Here is a 21,111-nt window from a genome sequence, read left to right on the forward strand (position 1 = left end):
AAAGGTCACCTTTGCGCTCCCCAAATTGCATGGCCTGTTTGGTTCCCTGTACAACTTGTAATAGCCAGCTGCAGTCATGGTTCTTGCAGCAGCTGGGGTGACCAGAGCTCAGGTATGCTCTGGCCACACCCCATTCCCTTTGCCATGTCTCTGACATGCCCTCTATCCTGCGAACTGTGAGGTCCAAATTCAGAGGTGATATATAAAGGTACATGTTGGTAAGTGAATGTGAGTCTTAAGGATTTATATTTTAAGTTGCTCTAAACGTATGTGTTGGGTGGAGGGGATAGAGATGGGTGTAAATTAGGCCAATTTAGACTCCCAGCGGAATGACTTCTCAATTTGACCCTTTACATTTTACAAAATTAAAGAACAGTGTTCTTTCTTTATCCTAGATATTATTCTGGAAAATGTACTTAAATACTCAGGCCTTGTGCATGCTTGTGGGTGTACAGTACTTGTAGTGTGTTACCACATTCCAGCTACACCAAAATGTTGCGGTCTCTCTTTGTATTTAGTTTGGAAAGAAGCTAACTTTATCCCTGAGTTCTGCAGAAAAATAATCATCCAGTTCTATGTCATTATTACACAGTCCCAAGCTGTACCAGCAGAAACAATAAAAAAAAAAAAAATGGAGGAGAGGGGGTGACCAAGGCTGTTATTTCACAGAAACCACAGAAGGACTTGGGCGGAGGTGAGGGGAGAAGCATTCAGACCTTACACATTAGGTAATATAAATTAAACTCCCTTCCACTAACTTAGGGTATGTCTATACTGCAGTCGGATGTGTGATTGCAGCTTGGGTAGTTCTAATCTAGCTAGCATGGCTTAAAAATAGCAGTGAAGACAGGGTAGTGTGAACTTCAGTTGTATTAGCTTCCCTGGACTTAGGGATACATACTCACATTCCTAGTCCATGTTGGAGTCTGCGCCACTGTTATTTTAGCCACACTAGCTAGATGAAAGATAGAGTGGGTATACCTACCTGAGCTGCAGTCACACCATTAGTTGTAGTGTAGACATACCATAGACTCCCTTAGACTGAATTCAGTTGACTTACATCCATTCTGTCAAAGTGTAAAGGACTCCAAGTTGGTGTAATTGCCATCCTGAGGAGCTGCGAAGAGTTGTAGTTAAGGCCTGGGGTACACTAGCGTGAGGGTTCGAACTAAGATACGCAACTTCAGCTACACAATAGCATAGCTGAAGTCAAAGTATCTTAGTTCGACTTACCTGGCCATCCTCACAGCGGTGAGTTGGCCACCGCGGCTCCCCCGTCGATTCCGCTTACTCCTCCTGCCGAGGTGGAGTACAGGCATTGATTTGGGGATCGATTTATTGCATCTAGATGAGACGGGATAAATCGATCCCCGATACATTGAAGAGTACCCGCTGATCCGGCGGGTAGTATAGACGTACCCATAGAGTACAATGTGGTAGAGGTTACTTTAACTTACACCTTCCATCTCCTGTTAATTCCAGTTACTCCCTTCGACATCCTTGCCTGTTAGCAGAGTGGCTGTAAGTAGGTGTAAGAACATCTGAGTCTGTATCAAGGGAAATTTGTGTACAGACCTCTAACTTGCACCACATTTCATGTTACCTCTGGATTTCCTCTTTTAAAAAAAAAGGAAAATTCCAGTCCTAGTTCCCTGTTGGTGTCCTAATTAGACAAGAACTTTGATTATTGGACAGCTTTAATAAAAGCTGATTAAACACAATTTTTCACCTTTCATATAGATGCCTGACTGAGTCTCTATTAAATCTGCCTCAAACTGAAACTATTGGCCAGTTTAGGAGGCTGATAGATCATGTTTTCTATGGCTAACTAAAGAGAGGTTTGACTGTTTGTTGTCATTACACATGTTGGGTCAAATTCTGCTCTCTTCTGAACACGTGAAACCCCGTTTGAATAAGATTATTCAAATCCCATTAAGATTATTATTGTTACTGTATATTAATCCTGGGGGAATTCTGCTCCAAAAACAATACAATTCTGTGCCAAAAAATTTAAATTCTGCGCACAATATTTTAAAATTCTGCATATTTTATTTGTCAAAATAACACAATATAATCATGCCAGTTTCAATTATTTTGGTAATTTATTTAAAAATACCTGTCAGCAAGTATGTCTGTAACAATACAGACAACAAAAAATATTCAGGAAATATATTTTGACAAATAGATTTCTTACTAGGCATATTAATACAGAACTTTGAGTAATTCATTTAAACTACAAAACAGAAATGTATTTCCCTAAGAAGCAGTGTAAAGGCTTAGGAGAGTCAGGGTAACAGAGGAGCTGAGGACAACGGAAGTAATCTCTTGAAAGGAGCCTGGGAGTGAACCTGGAAGGCTGCTGGCTGTGGGTGGGAGAAGTATGGAACAGATTTGGGGGGAGGTGGTTAGGGAGTTGGGGAGCCTCCCCCATGCAGACCCTGGCTGACCCTGAGCCTCTCCCATTCAGCCAGGCACATCTGCACATATCCCCATGTGTCCATGCACCCCCAATCCCCATTCAGCCAGGCATAGCTGCCCCTGTCCCCATATGGCCCCATTCATCCCCTGGCTCAACGTTGTTACCCCACTAGCTCCTGTGCCCCAGCCTCACTCTGTCCCTCCACAACCCTTCTGAACCCCAGTCTGTGTGACTGCCCAGCAGCTCCATGTGCCCTGTTCTGTCTCCCCCCATATCCTATGCCTTCTCACCTGGCCCCATAGGCCCCCACACCACTCCAAAGCTGGCTTCTTCATTCATGAACCAGCTGCTTTCTCTTCTGGCACCACATCAAGCCTGTCAGAATCAATTATTTTGTGGGGGGCGGCGGGAAGAGAATCTGGTGGACATTCATTCTGTGCTTGTGCAGTGATGCAGAATTCCCTCAGGAGTATATATTAGAGATAGGGCAACATTGGGACCCGTCTTTTTTTTTATTGTTTTATTTTCCTCCTGTACCCTCAGTTTTAATTGTTGGATGCAGACTTTGGTTGGCCAAATAGGTGCCTGGAGTTTTGTGTGCTGGCAGGAAAAAAACCCTACAGTGACTATACTTTGGTTCTTGTTCAGATGGAGAACTCAGTATCGTATGAATTGCTGTTTCTGGTGAAGAGGCCATTTTGTTATCCAACAAAATCTCTTTACCCCATTTGTTGACTGCCCCCTGTCTTTGCATGGTATCCAGTCCCCTTCCCCCCTCAAAAAAAAAAAAGAATTTAAATAAATCAATCTTGATCATGAGATATTTGCATCCTTCAGTTAAAGACTTTTTTTTTTCATACACACAACCAAACAAAGCTACTAAATGAGATAGAAGATGGTTTAGGGGTTAGAGCACTCACTTAGGGCTTAGGAAAGTTAGATTTAGGTTCCTCCTCCCCAGTGGACTTTGCATGTGACCTTGGGCAAGTCATTTAGTCTCCCCTTGCCTGAGTTTCCCTTCTGCAAAATGGGGATAAAAGTACTTTCCTACCTGACAGGGGTGTTGTGAGGATAAATACATTAAATAGATTGAGAGATGCTCAGATACCATGGTAATAGAAGTCATATAAGTACATTACATAGAAATGAAAATTGTTATGATTTTTGCTTAATGATGGTTACAGATAAGGCTGCACTTACAAATGACAAGAGATTACAAGACCTTAATTTAGAAAAGAGCAGTTATTATGTGAAGGTCTATACTACATGGCATTCTTCCACACTTGTGCATGTTGAGTAATGCTTTACTTATCAACAGGCCCCATTGATTTCAACATGAGTATGGGTGGCAGAATTGGTTGCTAATCACTGGTCTCAATCCATCACTAGTGGGATAAATCACAGTTTGCTAAGGGCATGACCCTGATTTTTGGTACCCACGTTGAAAAGCTCAGAGAGGCCAAGTGTTAAATGGGAAACAAGACTGACTTTATGCTATCTCTCCAGGTTAGAGCTGAAACAGGTTGGTGGGGAAGCTTTCATGTCAGATAACAGTGCCATAGGCACCAACTCTCTGGGTGCTCCGGGGCTGGAGCACCCATGGGGAAAATTTGGTGGGTGCTCAGCACCCACCGGCAGCTCCCCGCTCCCCGACCCAGCTTGCCTCCACCTCCTCCCCCAAGTGTGCCGCATGCCTGCTTTCCCCCTCAGCTCTCAGCTCTTGCGCTGTGAAACAGTCGTTTTGCGTGGCTGGGAGGGAGAGGGGAGATGGGGGCACGCAGTGCGCTTGGGGAAGAGGCGAGGCAGGGGGGATTTGGGGAAGGGTTCAATAGGGGCAAGGGGGGAGTTGGGGCAGGGACTTTGGTGAAGGGCTTGGAATGGGGGCAGGGCAGGGGCGGGGAAAGGGTGGAGTCGGGGTGGGGCTGGGGGCAGGGGGCGTGAGCACCCACCGGTGCTGGGGAAAGTTGGCACCTATGAACAGTGCTGTACCTGATCAAAGCATAGGCGCCGACTCTGTGGGTGCTCCAGGGCTGGAGCATCCATGGGGAAAAATTGGTGGGTTCTCTGCACCCAAGCTCCCTGCCCCACCCCACCTTGCCTCAACCTCCACCTCTCCTGAGCACACCACATCCCTGCTTCTCCTCCCAGCACTTGCCACCAAAAACAGCTGTTTCACAGTGTAACAAGCTCTGGGAAGGAAGGAGGAGGAGTGGGAATGCAACATGCTCAGGGGAGGAGGCGGGGCCGGGATTTGGGGAAGGGGTTGGAATAGGGGCAGAGAGTAGGTGGAGTTGGTTGGGGACTTTGGGGAAGAGCTTTGAATGGGGGTGGGGCAGGGGTGGAGTCGGGGCAGGGCTGGGGGGCAGAAGGGGGTCGAGCACCCACTGACGCCAGCAGAGTGGATCAAAAGAAGACTTCATTCTCTAAGGTTGACAATCAAACACCAGCACCAACTTCACACAAAAAACATTGGTAATTACTTGGTTTCCCATTTTTAAAAATATAAAATGGAAACCAGTTATTACTCAAAAATAAATATATTAAAGGAACACTGTTGTTATTTTTCACAGTCTTGCTGCTAAATGAGTAGATTTGAGACATTGTCACATAAAGGGATTGTTTCTGCAGTTCAGAGTAAGCATTCCAGGCATTTCAAGGCAGTTTTAAAGTCTCTGGGAAAAAGTCAAAGGGGGAGTATCTGGAAGAATTGTTGGCCTTTCCAAATTCCAGCTAAGCAATCCCAAGATAATCATTATTCAGGAGGTTTCAGCACTCCAGCGCTTAAAAGTTAAAAATAGAAAAATATCTGGGAGATGATGAATGGGTTTGAGAAGAACAATGTAATTGTTTGGGTAAATGTAGTTTTGTGGATTAAACTAAAAAATATACTGCCACAGATATTTAATCTCTCTAAACTGTCTTTCTCTTTCTCTACTTCTCTCTAATCATCTCTTGCTTCTAAACTGTCTAAAATGAGCCTTAGATAAAAGACCTTAGTTTTACCCAGAAAGCACTAAAATTGAATTTAGCAACCTCTTATAATTATTGTATACAGCAGTAAATTGAAGTTAATTCCCTCCCTCTTATACCCCTTAACATATCACCTCTGCATTTTGGCACAGTAGTTATAAACCCATGTATAATCGATATTAATAAATGTAATAACATTCCCTTCAGTTGTAAGCAGAGACAGGGTCCAGGATGTTCAGCACCAAAGCACAGACCTCTTTCTCTTGAGCTTAAAGCATTACTGCATTAGCTGACAGCAGTAGTAGGTTCTTATCCATTACATGAATCAGCCAAGAAGGACATGGTCAGTTTAGCCATCATGTTACATAAACAGGTGAATTTCTTTACAGCCAGATCTCCAGTTGGAACATAAAGTCTGAGTGTATTAAACAGGCATGTTGTTTACATTGTGTGGCTTCATGTATTGTATACTGGGGGAAATTAGGTATATTGGCATGGGTGGGGCATGTTTATTTTTGTATGTTTATATATTTTAACTGAATATCAAGGACAACCCAATAATGGAAATAAATAACAAAAATATTAACTACCCAATAGCAAAGTCAGTTTTCATGGATTAAAGTTGCTGAATTGGAATGGATGTCTGCAAGCCACTTTGAGGGGCACACTAGAAAGCCATAGATTAATAAATAAATAGCACAGAGGAGTTGACTTGAACAAATGGCACTAGGGCACAAGGTTAATAAACTAGCCCAGAGTGTTGTCAACTATTAGAGCTGTCAACATCAACTAGTTTCCCATAAGAAAAAGAGAAGTATCAAAAGGCTGTAAACAGCTTTTCCTTTCTTATGTGTGTAGCAGACAAATATGGAACACGTGGATAGTTTTAAAACTTAGAATGTCACACTCGGGTAGGCACCCAATTGTGTTTTCACTAGCTGGACAGCACTTCATTATGTCCTGTGATATAAAAGACAAAAGTGCTGTCATCATTCATTGCACAAGTGGAGACTCCCAGCAAGTCAAAACACAGGGATGCCACCAGAATATTCCTCAGCCATGTGACTGCTCTGCTGAATGAAAGACTTATGGCACTTCTTGATGGTAACCTTGTCATAGCTCCTTCCTCCCAACCAGGGTTCTTCTTATCCCCCATTTCCATTTTAAACCTCAGCTGAGTTTCCTTCACCTCCCTTATAACTGTATTTAACCCCACCTATTGAACACAGAAAGCGTACCTCCTTTGTGACAGGCAAACAACGCAATATGCCTTCAGAAGCTGTTACCACCTTTGTATCAGGCCACGCTCACTCTTCCCCAAATCCTGAATGGAAGCAAAAAGTGCTATTTAAACTATAGTGGAAGCTTGATTGGGAGATTAAATTGGGCAGTTCCTATTTTGATGTCCATAGCCAGATGATCAGTGCATGAGGAGTAAGTATTTGGTGCTTATTGTCTCCAGTCAGATCATTCCTTTTCCACATAGGCTTTAGTTTAAAACAGTTATTTGCTTTCCTTCTAACCATGATTTGACCATCTACCATGATTTGAACTCTCTTTCACTCACTGAGGTACCAATTTTTATAAATCACTGTCCTGGAGTCAAAACAAATCTATTGCTTTGTCTGCTGTGGGTGGTTTTTTGGGTCAAAAATGCAAAGTATGAGAAAATTTCTTTTGCAACCCCCATCAGTGCACTCTTTCCTTCAATGTTACATTGCTGCCAACAACACCACAATGCAATACAATGTAGAGACCTGATTTTGCATTCTCACTGGAATCAACAGGAGATATAAGTGGTGGAGGACTCTGGGACTGGACTTCTATTTTCTATATTGACTTTTATACAAACTGCATGCCAAAACATTTTACTGAATTAAACCATACAGTTACCAAGTTAAATCATAAAGCAGATGAAGACAGAAATTAAGAGTTATACACAAGGGAGAGAAGTCTTGATCTCAGATAAGATTTGAAATGAGATGATGAGAGTCAATGAAGTGAAGTTAAAGTAAGGTTGTTCCAATGGGAAATTCATAGGAGAAGGTTCTCACCCCAAGATTCTATGAAAGCACAGAAGACATGGGCTAAAAGCATGGAGGACAGAAGAGAGAAAAGGTTGATGAGGTTGACTTGAATATCTCCATTGGAGGAGATGAAAAACTTGTACCAAATCTCGAGGTCCTAAAGTTTTTATATGCTCTTTGGTCAAGCAAATGCCCATCGATTTCAGTTAATGTTCATTTAATAAGGACTGAATAGAAACTGAATAAAGACCTATACTTTCCCATTTGCCTAAAAGCAGGCAAATTGGGAAGTACAGGTCCTGGTTCAGTTTCTACTCTGTCCTTATTAAGTAAACATTAACTGAAGTGGATGGACATTTGCAGTAAAGTCTACTTTCTACAGTGGACATTATTAATATCCAGTGGTGAAAGAATCCTGCCCCAAGATTTGCCCAAAAGGAGCAATGTTGGCCTGAGAGAATTAACATCCGGCCAGATGAAACCTAAGGGCTTCTTTACACAGAGCAGAAATGTGCCCTACCGAGGTGCGATTTTTTTTTCAAGTTCACTAATTGGTCCCAGTCGATCCTGCTGATGTGCGTTAAAAGCTCTGTAATGCACTTTTATGTAGTTCTATTTCAAACACTATTAAAGTGCACTAGGGAACTTTTAATACACTCTAGCAAGGTTTACACGGACCCATTAATGTGCAGCACATTAGTGCACATTTTTAAAAATCACACTTCCGTTGTGCCCATTGCTGCTCTGTGTAGACAAGCCCTTAGTTAACATGGTGAGAAGGCCCTGATCAAACCATCAGCTGCACATATGCAATTCCCATTGAAGTTACTAGGGGTCCCAACTACATTGCTGACAAGATGGTTAGATCCCCGCCGATGAAGAAATAATTAACGAAGAATTAAAAACAATAGTTAGACTATTAGAATGCTGTGTTGAATCAAAATATTATCATCATCCACAGGAGGGAATTTAAAACAAATATAATTTTTGTATTAGAAATGTCATACATAAAATTAGATGGCTGTACAACACCATGTACTAACCCAATTTTATGACCATGGGATGTCTGCAAAATCTGTAAATACTTGATAAGAATAAAGTAAAACAAAAACAAAACAAAAAAATCAATGGAATGCTAACCAATCCCTTGGCAACAAAGTCAGTGTTTATTTTTAATTAAAAATAACATAGCTGGGTTGACTTCAGTTTTCCCAGCTGCTATTCTTCCATCATAACAGCTCTCTGGCCTGTTTTCCCTTGCTCATTTCTTTCATCATTTGCACTTAGCTTGTATGTGTTACATAGATTTTATGTAATATTTCATACCATTTGGTCACAGAGCTAACAATCCAAATGAGTAGCTTGGGCTCAGTCATCTCCAAATAGATCACTGCTGTTTCTCGTCAGACACTCACCAACAGTACATCAGCCTGTCCCTTCCATTTGAAAAGTGGTGGAGATGACATATAATTTTTCATATGAAGAACGTGCCCATTGCGTATCTTTTAATTTTATTCACATGGCCCATGAGTAACAAAGTATTGAAACTGTACATTGAGTTTTCAAACGTGGCATACTCCAGAAGGCTGGACTGACCTGATTTAGAAAAGTTCAGATAGCTTTGAACACCCAGGACATTTTTTGAGACTGCTGGGAAGTCTGGGTATTTAATCTACACAATCTACCATACTTGCAAGCTATAAACTAAATTTTGTTCCTTCCCCCTGCTGGCACCTGTTAGGTCACAAGCCATCTCAAAGGGATAGAGTGGGAAGAAGGCAGGACCTTGCCCCTTCTTATCAGCTCTGGTTAACAGAGCTGGCCATCGTTGTAGCGGAGAACACACTGCCCCTCCCTAAAGTTCAGGCTCATTTCTGGTATGGACTGAGTTAAAGATTTAAGTGTTGATATTTAAGGTCCCTAAGTATCTTATTCAGATTCTGGTGGTCTACATACATTCTCTGAAGCTACAGAAAATTGTGAGGTTAGTGCTGGAAGTTTGGAGGGTCAGGGTTGGCAATGTCCATGTAAAAAGCCATTACCACATTCATATAGACTGAACGACTGGCAATGGAGATGGAACCCAGAACCTAGCATCAAAATGACAAATGTCTACTATTTGAGCTAAAAGAGAGCTCCATTAGCTGGAAGGAAATAGCAAGTGGTTTTAGTCACTGGAACCAGTTGCTAGAGGGAGACATTTTGCTGTCTCTTCAACCTGCAAACATTAGATATATTAGAGACTTAGCCACTTTAAAAACAGGCCATTAGGATGCTTCTTTCCAAATGAGCGATGGCATCTGGATATGTTGTACTGCTTTTAATTCTTTTGTGGAATTTTAGCTGCACTGTGACAACAGTCATCTTTGTCATACCATGACGCTTCTTTCTAATTCCAACAGATGTAGAAAGGGCAAAGGCACATGACCGCATCATTCAAGCGGGTAAGAGCCATTCACTGCTAAAACCAAACTGTTTCTCTCTGCTAAAAAGCCCTTAGCAGAGAAAAGAAAAAAAATAATATTCCTACTGGCTTCTGGATTTTGTCTATATCCCAACCGCTGCTACACCATGTCATAACCTTAGTCCCAGATTTGGACCTTAGCGTCCAAAATATGGGGGTTAGCATGAAAACCTCCAAGCTTAGTTACCAGCTTGGACCTGGTACTTGCTGCCACCACCCAAAAAATTAGAGTGTTTTGGGGCACTCTGGTCCCCCTGAAAAACCTTCCCTGGGGACCCCAAGACCCAAATCCCTTGAGTCTCACAACAAAGGGAAATAATCCTTTTTCCCTTCCCCCCTCCAGGTGCTCCTGGAGAGATACACAGACACAAGCTCTGTGAATCCAAACAGAGTGACTCCCCCTCTCCGTTCCCAGTCCTGGAAACCAAAAGCACTTTCCTATTCCCCCAGAGGGAATGCAAAATCAGGCTAGCAAATCCAACACACAGATCTCCCCCCTGATTTCTTCCTCCCACCAATTCCCTGGTGAGTACAGACTCAATTTTCCTGAAATTTCCCAGTAAAGAAAACTTCAACAGGTCTTAAAAGAAAGCTTTATATAAAAAAGAAAGGAAAAATACATACAAATGGTCTCTCTGTATTAAGGTGATAAAATACAGGGTCGATTGCTTAAAAGAATATTGAATAAACAGCCTTATTCAAAAAGAATACAAATCAAAGCACTCCAGCACTTATATTCATGCAAATACCAAAGAAAAGAAACCATATAACTTACTATCTGATCTCTTTATCCTTACACTTAGAAACAGAAGACTAGAAAGTAGAAACTACTTCTCCAAAGCTCAGAGAAAGCAGGCAGACAGACAACAAAGACTCAGACACAAACTTCCCTCCACCCAGAGTTGAAAAAATCCGGTTTCCTGATTGGTCCTCTGGTCAGGTGCTTCAGGTGAAAGAGACATTAACCCTTAGCTATCTGTTTATGACAGTGACAACAGTCATCTTTGTCATACCATGACGCTTCTTTCTAATTCCAACAGATGTAGAAAGGGCAAAGGCACATGACCGCATCATTCAAGCGGGTAAGAGCCATTCACTGCTGAGGGCTCCTTGATTGCCTTGTTTCAGTTTCCCCGGCATACCCTGTTTTCTGCTACAAAATGGAAGCTATGATCTACACTGGAAGCTACAATCATGGACAGGGTTGATAAAATGAAATGGAATTCATAATTGGACACATGCATGTTCCCTAAATGGCCACATCTCTGCCCTGTCTGAAGATGAACAGAGAAAGGGAAGCTCCTCCAGTACCCCAGGGAAGTTATAACACTGACTTATGAGAGACAGCAGCTCTATTACCCTTTATTGATTTAAACGTCATATATTGTATACTAAACATTCACCTTGCCAAACTGACATACAGTATTCATACCTTTCCCATTTAGATCACACTGGATGGGTACGCATGGGGACTTTTCCTCTGCCTCTGCATGCTCTGTCACCCTAAAACCTCTGGGTTTGAAATTATGACCTGAGCCAGCCACTCCTGCCTCTCTTTCATCTGCTAGGGAAAGAAGAGGGCAGTCATACTACATCCCTTTATGTGCCAGCTATCCAGGCTGTGCATTAGGACCTCCCTCCCTCTACCATTGGATGGTATAAAGAGCACCCCGTTGATCAGATTGGATGGTCAGAATAGACTTGGTTCCTTGCAAGTTTGATCTTAACCTTGCAGTTTCTCCTGGACTCCAGTTACCTACCATCAGGTGGGGAAGGGATTTGGCATGCCTTCCTAGGGAATTAAACCCCACCTATGGGATTTGTGAACCCGAGAAGGGCATTTCTCTTCCCGGGGGGAGTCTTTAAATTTTCCCCCAAGGTAAGCCAAATTCCTCTTTCTGACCCCCTTCCTTGTGTGTGTGTGGCGGCGGGGGGGGGGGGTCCCTAGTGGAAAATTTCAACTTTTCCTCAAAAACATGAGCATCCCCAAACTGAAAACGTATTGGTTTTTAAAAGGAAAATTGCTGGGGGAAAAATTGTCCGAAAACCAAAATATTTAAGTTTACTGATGAAAGAATGATTTTTTTGAGGAAAGCAGATACTTTGTGTATACATTTTTGTTTTCTCAAAAACCAAATTTTTCACTGTAAAAAGGTTTAAATGGAAAACAGACCATTTGAGCTTTGCTTTAAAAAACAAACAAACAAAAAAACAAAAAAAAAACCCTCATGATTTTTAAACCAATCTCAGATTTTTTGTGGGGGGGTCAACTCATGATATTGGAACACTTGATTTGCAAGTGTGTGTTGAGGAATGCACAGTCCTGCCCTCTATTAACAGAGCTGTGAAAAAAGTTTATAATGAAATTAAAAACCGCATAAAACATGGCTCTGACAGGTATTAGAAAATTGAAACAGCCCTTAATTTTTACTCACCCTGAGTTCCCCTTTACTGAGTCTTAATTCACTATGAGTTCAAATGGGGTTTAGACTGAGCTGGAATTTTAGGATTTGATACCTTTCAAGTAAATCTGGATCAATTTAAAGTTTTGCTGAGAACCATGGAAATGAATGTGAAGAGTTGAAATCTGGTGATTTTGGCCATGTCTCACTAAGAAGTGTGATTTAGTTTGAACTGGAAGCTAAAATAAAACCTCATTGGGTGCAAACCTGAAATTGCCCTAGTCTCAGAATGTAGAAGTGGAACCAGATCTACAACTCTGCAGCATTTCAGAGTATTCATAGAATCATAGAATCTCAGGGTTGGAAGGGACCTCAGGAGAACATCTAGTCCAACCCCCTGCTCAAAGCAGGACCAATCCCCAACTAAATCATCCCAGCCGGGGCTTTGTCAAACTGGGCCTTAAAAACCTTCAAGGAAGGAGATTTCACCATCTCCCTAGGCAACCCATTCCAGTGCTTCACCGCTCTCCTACTGAAAGAGTTTTTTCTAATATCCAGCCTAGACCTCCCTCACTGCAACTTGAGACCATTACTCCTTGTTCTGTCATCTGGTACCACTGAGAACAGTCTAGATCCATCCTCTTTGGAACTCCCTTTCAGGTAGTTTTAAGCAGCTATCAGATCCCCTCTCATTCTTCTCTTCTGCAGACTAAATAATCCCAGTTCCCTCAGCCTTTCCTCATAAGTCATGTGCTCCAGCCCCCTAATCATTTTTGTTGCCCTCCACTCGATTCTTTCCAATTTTTGTTTTCCAATTTTTTTTCCAATTCAGATCTGAGATTTCACTCTCACTCATTATCGTGGTAACATAGGGGACTAACAATGAAGATCCAGATCCAAACTTCCCTGAAGTTTGAGGCTGTTCTTGTCTGGGGGTTTCCCTCAGGCCCATGTTTAGTGGAAAAACCCATGTGAAATGAAACCATAGGAAAGGTTCACAAAAAAATCCTGCTGGGTGAAATCCTTCATTTTCACATGGCTCTCTATGCTAGCCCCTTTCTATTTTCATTGAAGCTGTGAACAGCAGGATCTACAAATAGTAACTTTTAATGGTGGTGCTACAATTGTCAGTCACACAGTTCTTCTTGGAAGCTTGTTCATTTAATTATTCCTTAAAAGAATATAGCTTGCCAAACATTAATTCATGTTTGTTGCAGCTTCCACCCCCACTCGCTTTAATATCAGCTCTGTTTCCATGTCTAATGACCAAGTTTAAAACAGAAGAAAAATCACAGCCTCACAAGAGACATTGCTAATATTTTTACTGCTACTGACTCATCTTCTTTCAGTTGCATCTGCTTGCACATTTTGTGTAAATTCTATTATCTGCTAATGCAGATGATTTTAACTGCTGCCAAATAATTCTTTGAATCAGTTTCCATTTGCCTCCTGTTCAAATGACTGTGTCTTTCCTCATTACGCACTAATCCTTTATGGGTATTAATATTTGGATCACAGCTATGAACATTTCTTAATCTTTTCCAAAAGGGACAATGAACTCCACATCCTGCTATCATTAATGCAGTCGGCAGCCGATAGTTTGGAAGGTTTGCAGTTAGCCAGCAGATTGAATATCTGGGAGATGCAGCTTTGCAAGTAATTTGGGATTTTTTTTATTAGCCATTAAAGGGTTTGCTCCAATAGGGTATTTAATTGGAGACATGTCTTTATCTACTGCCAAAGTTGTACAAGAGCTTATGTTCAATTTACAGCTCTGCAGAGAGAAACATGGCATGTTTTGACTTTCCGTTTAAAAATGTTTATTCTTTCAGGTCCCAATCTGAGAGGGAAATTCCTTCTCTTGTTGGCTCCTCCTTGCAGCACATGTTGCTGCTTTGCTAAGAAGATATCATTCCACAGGAACACACGGCTGTTCTGGAATATGCTTGGCCTGACCTTGCTCCCACTGAAGTCAAAAGGAGCTTGAACATTGACTTCCGTCAGAGCATCAGCCCTGCAGTGACCCTGCTCAGGGGCAGGTGTGGAGCTTTGCACGTAGAAACTAGCCTGGGGTATAAAGTGAGCAAGATGGAAGGAGCAGGGGATGATGAATTTGTATTAACATGGGTGGTGTTGTGTGATTACAAAATGGCTCCTGCAAAGTAGCAGGAATAAGATCAAAGAAGGAAACAAGCGCCTAATTTGCATGCTGAGGATTCCAGCCCATGTCCACTCAGGCAGCCCCAGACATCATCCTTTTGTGTGCCTGCTCTCAGGAGTGCAGGGTAACGAAGGACTTGTAACTTACTTCTGCTCAGTGTGGTGGGCTATACCTCGCGCTCAATCTTACAAGAGTGGCTGTGCTTCTTAGTGTCTGGACACAGCCGGCTTGTCCTCCCTGTACCATGCAAGGACTTGTAGGCTCAGGTATAATCATCACATCAGTGATGCTCATTTCTACTGGGGAAATCCTGCCTCCGCAGCCCCTGTCAGTGTGGAGGGCCCTATCTGCAAAGGAATTGGGATCAGTCTGCTGAGATCAGGAGGCTATTGAAGAATCTGTGTGGGGAGTGCAGACTTTTTTACACTGTGGAGCCATGCTAGTTCCAGAAGATCGTTACGCATGCTCAGGGCCGGTGCAACCACTTAGGCAAACTAGGCGGCTGCCTAGGGCGCCTAGTGGTTGAGGGCACCTCGCTCAGGCGAGGAGGTGAAGTGTAGGTGAGCTGGGGAGGGGAGGGCCGCCTGCAGTAACGGGGGAGAGGGTGCACAGGGGAATCGCTCCGCACCCCAGATCACCTCCACTCTGCCTTCTCCGCTGAGCACACAGCCCCTGCTCTAAGTCTCCTCCAATTGGTGCTTCAAGCTTGGGAGGGGAGGAGAATTAGAGCGGCACCAGCATGTTCAGCAGAGGAGAGCTGGGGGGGGGGGCTCCCCGGATGAGGTTAGCTGCCGAGGAGTGGGGTGGGGTTAGCTTCCGTGGGGGGAGGGAGCTCCTTGGGCCGGGTTAGCTGCCGTGGAGAGGGGGCTTGCAAGGGGGGGTAGCTGCTGTGAGGAGGGGCTCCCTGGGTGGGGGGGTAGGTTAGCTGCCATGGGGGGGGCTTCTCGAGTGGGAGGGGTGGGTGGGTGTGGTTAGCTGCCATGCGGGGGCGAGGGGTGAGGGGGATGGCGCAAGGTGGAAGTTTCGCCTAGGGCATGCTGCCACGCCCAGGGAACTGAGAGTAGGGCAGAAGTAGGTACACCACTGGGTGGGTGAGCATGCAAGCAATTAAACAGCTACTCCAGCCTTGAGGCTCCAAGGAGAAGCTGTTGGGGAAGGATTTCTTTCCTCTCTACTTCTGAAGAGATCCCCAGCGCCCATACCAGATGCTCAGGCAAAGGCTTTGGGCACTGAGAATACTATACTATTTCCCCTCCTCTCTCTCTCTCCACTTCCAGCTCCCGACTACAGCTGGAGCATCATGAGGATGATCAATGAGTTCCATTTGGCAGTCTGTGTGGCCTCACAAGGTGTAGTTCATACACAAAATACCACAGGGTGGAATGGTTCCTTCCTACACCCCAAATTCCCACAAGGCATGAATAAGTGTTGATATTTTTCTGCATCATTAAATTCCTCTTCAGACGAACTCTCCCAGAAAGACGAAGCTCTGTTGAATGGGCTGAGCACTCCATAACCCTGGTAAACTAACAGTGCTAGATAAACATGTACATTTTTGAGGGGGTGGGGGGAGCATTTCACTGAAGTCCTGTGGGCTGTGTCCTAATAATTACAGGACCACAGTAAAAGACCTGTACTTCAGCTGTGGTTGAGATGGCACTTTGACTCTAGCCCCTTGCTTCCTTCATTTGTGAAGTTCTCAGAAACTGAGCTTTTGCTCTGAAATTTTCATGTTTTGTCTCACACATTTTCTACTGAGATTGTAAGTTCTTTGGGGCTGGGGACTGCCTTTTGGTTCTATGTTTGTAGAGCACCTGGTCCAGGATTGGGGCTGCTAAGTGCTACTGCAATATAATAATACAGAAATTTAGATAATTAAAATGGCTGAAGTAATTTTATCTGCATGCAGGCAAAAAAGCTTTAAGAAATATGAGCCTGCTTCAGAAAAACACTTGAGCATGTTCTTAAGCTTTTCCCTATTCAGCAAACCACTCAAGTAAGTGCCTAAGTTGAAGTCAATGAGACTTAAGCATGTGCTTAAAATTAAGTATGTGCTTAATTCAAAAGGTGTCTAGCAGTGTTATTTATTTGATTTTAACCTTTGCATCTTAATAAACTGTTTGTAAGTGGTAAGAGGAACAATTAAAGAGAATTGCTTTAAACAAAACCTAGATTGCATGAAAAACAAACTATACAGACACCTGTTTGGGTAACACTGGATGAGGACTGTGCTGCCCATATCCCTCTTTTCTATCAGCAGCTCTTATTTGCCAGACATTATAATTAAAGGCTTCCTTTGTTGAAAATGATTGAATGTGTGAGGAAATCTTGGAATGCTTTATTTAAACCCTCCCCCAGTAATGTCTTCCTATATAAACAAACTACGTGGCAATCCAGCCAGAAAAACTGAAGGAAAAAAGAAATCTGGAAGAACTGAATAAACAAAGAAATACTTTACCTAGACTGGTTATTTAAAGATCGTTTCCTGCTCCCAGTCTCACAACTCAGTGAAAAAACTGAATTTGCAATAAAGCCAACACTGGCAGCACTATTGTAGAAGATTAAAAATTTACAGGCTAAGATGTCCAGCCTTAACTGGAATGAGATCCTAGCTCAGCAGCCACTCTCCAGTTTTTGTTTGTTTGTTTGTTTTTTGTGATCCAAGGAAACAGTCTCCCATTCAGATCTCACTGGCATAAAACTGTTGAAGTCAATGGAGTTACTCAGTTTTTAGGATGGTGAAACTGAGAGCAGAATCTAACACTCAGGGCCCAATTCTCAGCTGCTTTAAATTGGCATAGCTCTGTTGGGCTGGCAATTAGATTACTGGAATGGGACTCGGGAGACCTTCCCAGCTCTGCCACTAGCCTGCTGGGTGACCCTGGGCAAGGCACGTCACCGCTTTGTGCCTCAGTTTCCCCATCTGTAAAATGAGGATAATGACACTGGCCTCCTTGGTAAGACACTTTGAGAGCTGCTGATGAAAAGTGCTGTAGTACAACTATTATTTTTTAAGTCAATGAAGCTACTCTGTGTTACATCAGCTGAGAATCTGGCCCACTGTGAGCCTGATTGTGATCTCAGTTACTTTGGTTTAGCAATGCTGTAACTCCCTTGCATAAATGAGCTCAGAATATGAGCCTGATACTTTGGATCAGTGAATCAAAGGAACTGGAGGGTGGCATCAATTTAGCTGAGATTATGATAGTATGGCCAAAACATAGCAATATGTAGTAGAGAAGGGTCTAAGCCATGAAGTTTGGATTCCAACCCAGTTCTGAACTTTCCTCAGATTCAGGGTGTATGGATGGGAGAACATTTTTATAATATCAATAAAACATCTGTTGACATTCAGTTGAACTTAATTCAGCCAAAGTCATTTTCAGGTTGGAGTGAACACCAAGCAGACTGCCAAGGCCAGGTTCTGTGACTTAAATATTGCTAACAGTGGGGGAAGGAAAAGGGAACTATTTCATGGCATTGTCCCCATATTTAAAAATCTTGAGAAGAGATTGGAAGGAGAATAGGAATGGTTGGAAGCAGAAAGTTCCCTATAGACCCAGAAACCTTTGTACTCCATGATCTGAATCTTATCAAGACTCCAAGGAATCATTGTAAGCAGTTCCTAGTGAGGGTTTCTGCAGTGGCCAAGTGGTGCATGCTGTGAAACTGGAAACAGGCAAATGAATTCAACATTTCAGAGTGGTATACAAGTGTGAGTGAGCTCACTAGCTTGGAAAGGATTACCTTGTGTACATGAAGCAGGGTTCTGCCAAGAGAGATGGGCCTGATGCACTTCTCACTCCAGGGTGAGTCTGCAGTAATTACACTGAAGCAAACCAGTGTGAGAAAAATTAGAATCATGTCCCGGGATCCTCTCCTTAGATCTTGGTTGAGGTGATTAGGAGTGTCCTTACTCAGGTACTGTTTGATGCCCTGTATAGCTAGTAATCTTTATTATGCTGCAAGTAGAGATGAGCCTGAACTAAAACAGGATGCCTCTTACTTTGTGGAAATTCAGTTCTCAGTTTTACATCTGACCTCAGTTTCTATAATGGGTTGAATCAAAACTCTGTATCTGACCATCCCCATGCTTCAGGCAACATGAATATAAACATGAGTCTCTAAAGTCTAAGGACCAAATTCTGAAACTTTTACTCAACTTGGTGAGCAGTAATTCACATGAAGAGCCCCATGAAGTTACTTTCTGTGAGTAACTGCCTACTAGCATAAGTAAAGTTTCCATAGTCTAGCACTAAAAGAGTAACTCTAAATAATACATTCATTTAGTGCATTGTACGGGTCTTGGGATGTTGTTCTGCATATGGAGGTGCATGATTCTTAAGAGAATAGTCCAGGCTCTCTGAAGGTGCACAGTATCATTTAACACGGCAATTTTCTATGATGCCACAGTAGTGGCAGGATGCATAGTAGATTTATTAGTACTACTTTGCTAGATACTTATGTCCACAGCATTCAAGGAGGGAATTCAGATGGAAATCAGTGTATAGAAGGACGACTTACATCCATGGTGAATTTAGTAGTCTTACACACTGATAGAAATGCAAGATGGAAAATTATTCTTGTGGGAGGAGATTTTCAAAGGCAGAAAGGGGAGTTAGGTGCACAAATGCCATTGACTTTTAATAGGCGTTGGGTGCTCACCTCTCCTTTGTGCCTTTCAACATCTTCCTTAGGTCATTTTCTCTATCTCCCTTTGTCAGTATAGGATTGTTCCCTACCGTTGGTTCTCCAGATTTGTTTTGCTCCATTCAGTTTTAAATGATTCAAATAAAAGGCTTCTGCCACCATCCTGGAAGACTAATCTATTGTTTTAATAGAGATCATTGTTATTGCATGTTCCTGCTATCCATTGTAAATTCCCCTTGGCTCCTTTCTTTGTAGTTACATCCTCTGGGATTACCCTAAATAACTGTCCTCTTTATATTGAGTTTATCTCAATTGTTCTGCTGTCAGTGGCGTTCATGTTGTTAGCGTCTAGCTGAATGTTGATAATAGGTGCTTTTGTCTATCGTTTTTTTTTTTTTTCTGTATTTTCAAAATCTCCATAGTGCTTTCTACTAAGAATAGTTCTCTGAACAGAAAAAGTATTCCTTGAAAATGCATTTTGTGTGCATTATCATAAAATATCATCACTAAACATTTTTCTGGAACTCTTATTTCTTTCCAGTGATCACCCACAGTGCTCCAGAGACATCATTCCAAATTCATTCCTTAGCGCTCAGCAGCTGGTGTGTGACTGACAGGCCCAGAAGCGTGCATCTGATTGCTTTCGTGTGAGTATGATTAAAGTGACTACCTTTGAATTCCTTGCCAATGGCAGCTGCACTGTTTTCAGCGTGCTGCCTTAGACACTGATCCAGAGCCCACTGGAGTCAGTAGATAACTCCCTTCGACCTCAATGGGCATTGGATCAGGCCTTGGATTTGTATACTTTTGGAGACACTATAGTAGACTACTTTCTGCATTGTGGTTTATTCGTGTTGTAGTAGAGATGTAAAGGATTGTGTGAACTACTTGAATTTTGCGATAATTACTTCTTGGGGATGTGGAAAATGTTCTCACAGCTGTACGTATTTCTTCATTTGATCTTAGTAGTGTTTTCTTGTGTCTTTTTGGCATTCTGAAATTTCTGCTTCCTGAGTCTGCTATTACTACTAAATCATATTAAGTTACGTGAATAAGATTTTGTGGTTGTGATGTTAGACTCCTGTTTCTTTTGCTCTTTACTCAACAAATGAACTATGAAGGAACCACACAGGCAGTGGGGTTCAAATAACCAGGTCTGCTAAATAAACACAAAATGCAAAGCTGAGCTACATATACACACTGCTGTCCTGGCTGACTTCTGGAACCCAGAACCCAGTGAACACTGCTAGAGGGCTCACAAGCTTTTTGAAAATATAGTTTCCAGTTTCTGTGCACTATAACTATGAAATATTTTCATACAGCAATTCAGGCTGGAGATATACTGCAGACCGGTATTGTACTATACTTGACATTAATGCAGTGAGAACTTCTGTTAAAGAAGTTCCTTTATTCTTAAATTTGCATCCATATAACAACTCCAACCCAGAGCTTGCTTTAATTGCTGCAGGCAGTTTTCTGTCCTGATCAGTTTTCAGAGCCTTCATTGTTATGTGAAGTGCTTAGCTGCATTTTAGGTGCCTAAATCCCTTTAGCAATCTGACCCAAGGAGATTAAGGCCCAGATTTTCAAAGGCTCAGTACCCACAGGTAAGGCAAGATTGTCACAGTGTCCTGAGCTCTTTTGAAAAAACAAAATCCTAATAACAAACAAGCAAGAATAACAGTAACACAAAAACAAACAAAAGGCAGTTTTCATGTTCAGTTTTGGTTGTAGAAAACCTAAATATTTTGACATAAATAGACATATTTCTTGAGAATCTGTATTTTGTTGAAAAAGCCATTTTACATTGGAAAAAAACATTTCCATGCAAAATTGGTGACTAGCTCTTCCATTGACTCTTTGAAATTGAAGACTAGGCCATATACATTTTGGAGGATATGGATAATTTTCTTTAGATTTGCAATAAGGTACTGCACTTAAAATATGACCCCAATGTCAGGAGGTATTAATGGACTCCAACTGGCTAGATCCTATATACACAATGTTGTTAACAACAA

The 21,111-nt window shown here is 42.3% G+C and overlaps 1 protein-coding gene across 8 annotated transcripts in view; it reads left to right on the plus strand.

Moving 5' to 3' along the window:
* Positions 1–21,111, plus strand: part of CALD1 (caldesmon 1) — a 247,395-nt gene that overhangs the window by 81,715 nt on the left and 144,569 nt on the right. For all 8 annotated transcript variants that reach the window (XM_050968236.1, XM_050968285.1, XM_050968274.1 and 5 more), the window contains exon 2: positions 19,635–19,740. The gene's annotated coding sequence lies outside the window, so the exon portion shown is untranslated. The remainder of the gene's footprint in view (positions 1–19,634; positions 19,741–21,111) is intronic.

This window comes from Gopherus flavomarginatus, chromosome 1 (assembly GCF_025201925.1).
Source record: "Gopherus flavomarginatus isolate rGopFla2 chromosome 1, rGopFla2.mat.asm, whole genome shotgun sequence".
Classification (NCBI taxonomy): Eukaryota; Metazoa; Chordata; order Testudines; family Testudinidae; genus Gopherus; species Gopherus flavomarginatus.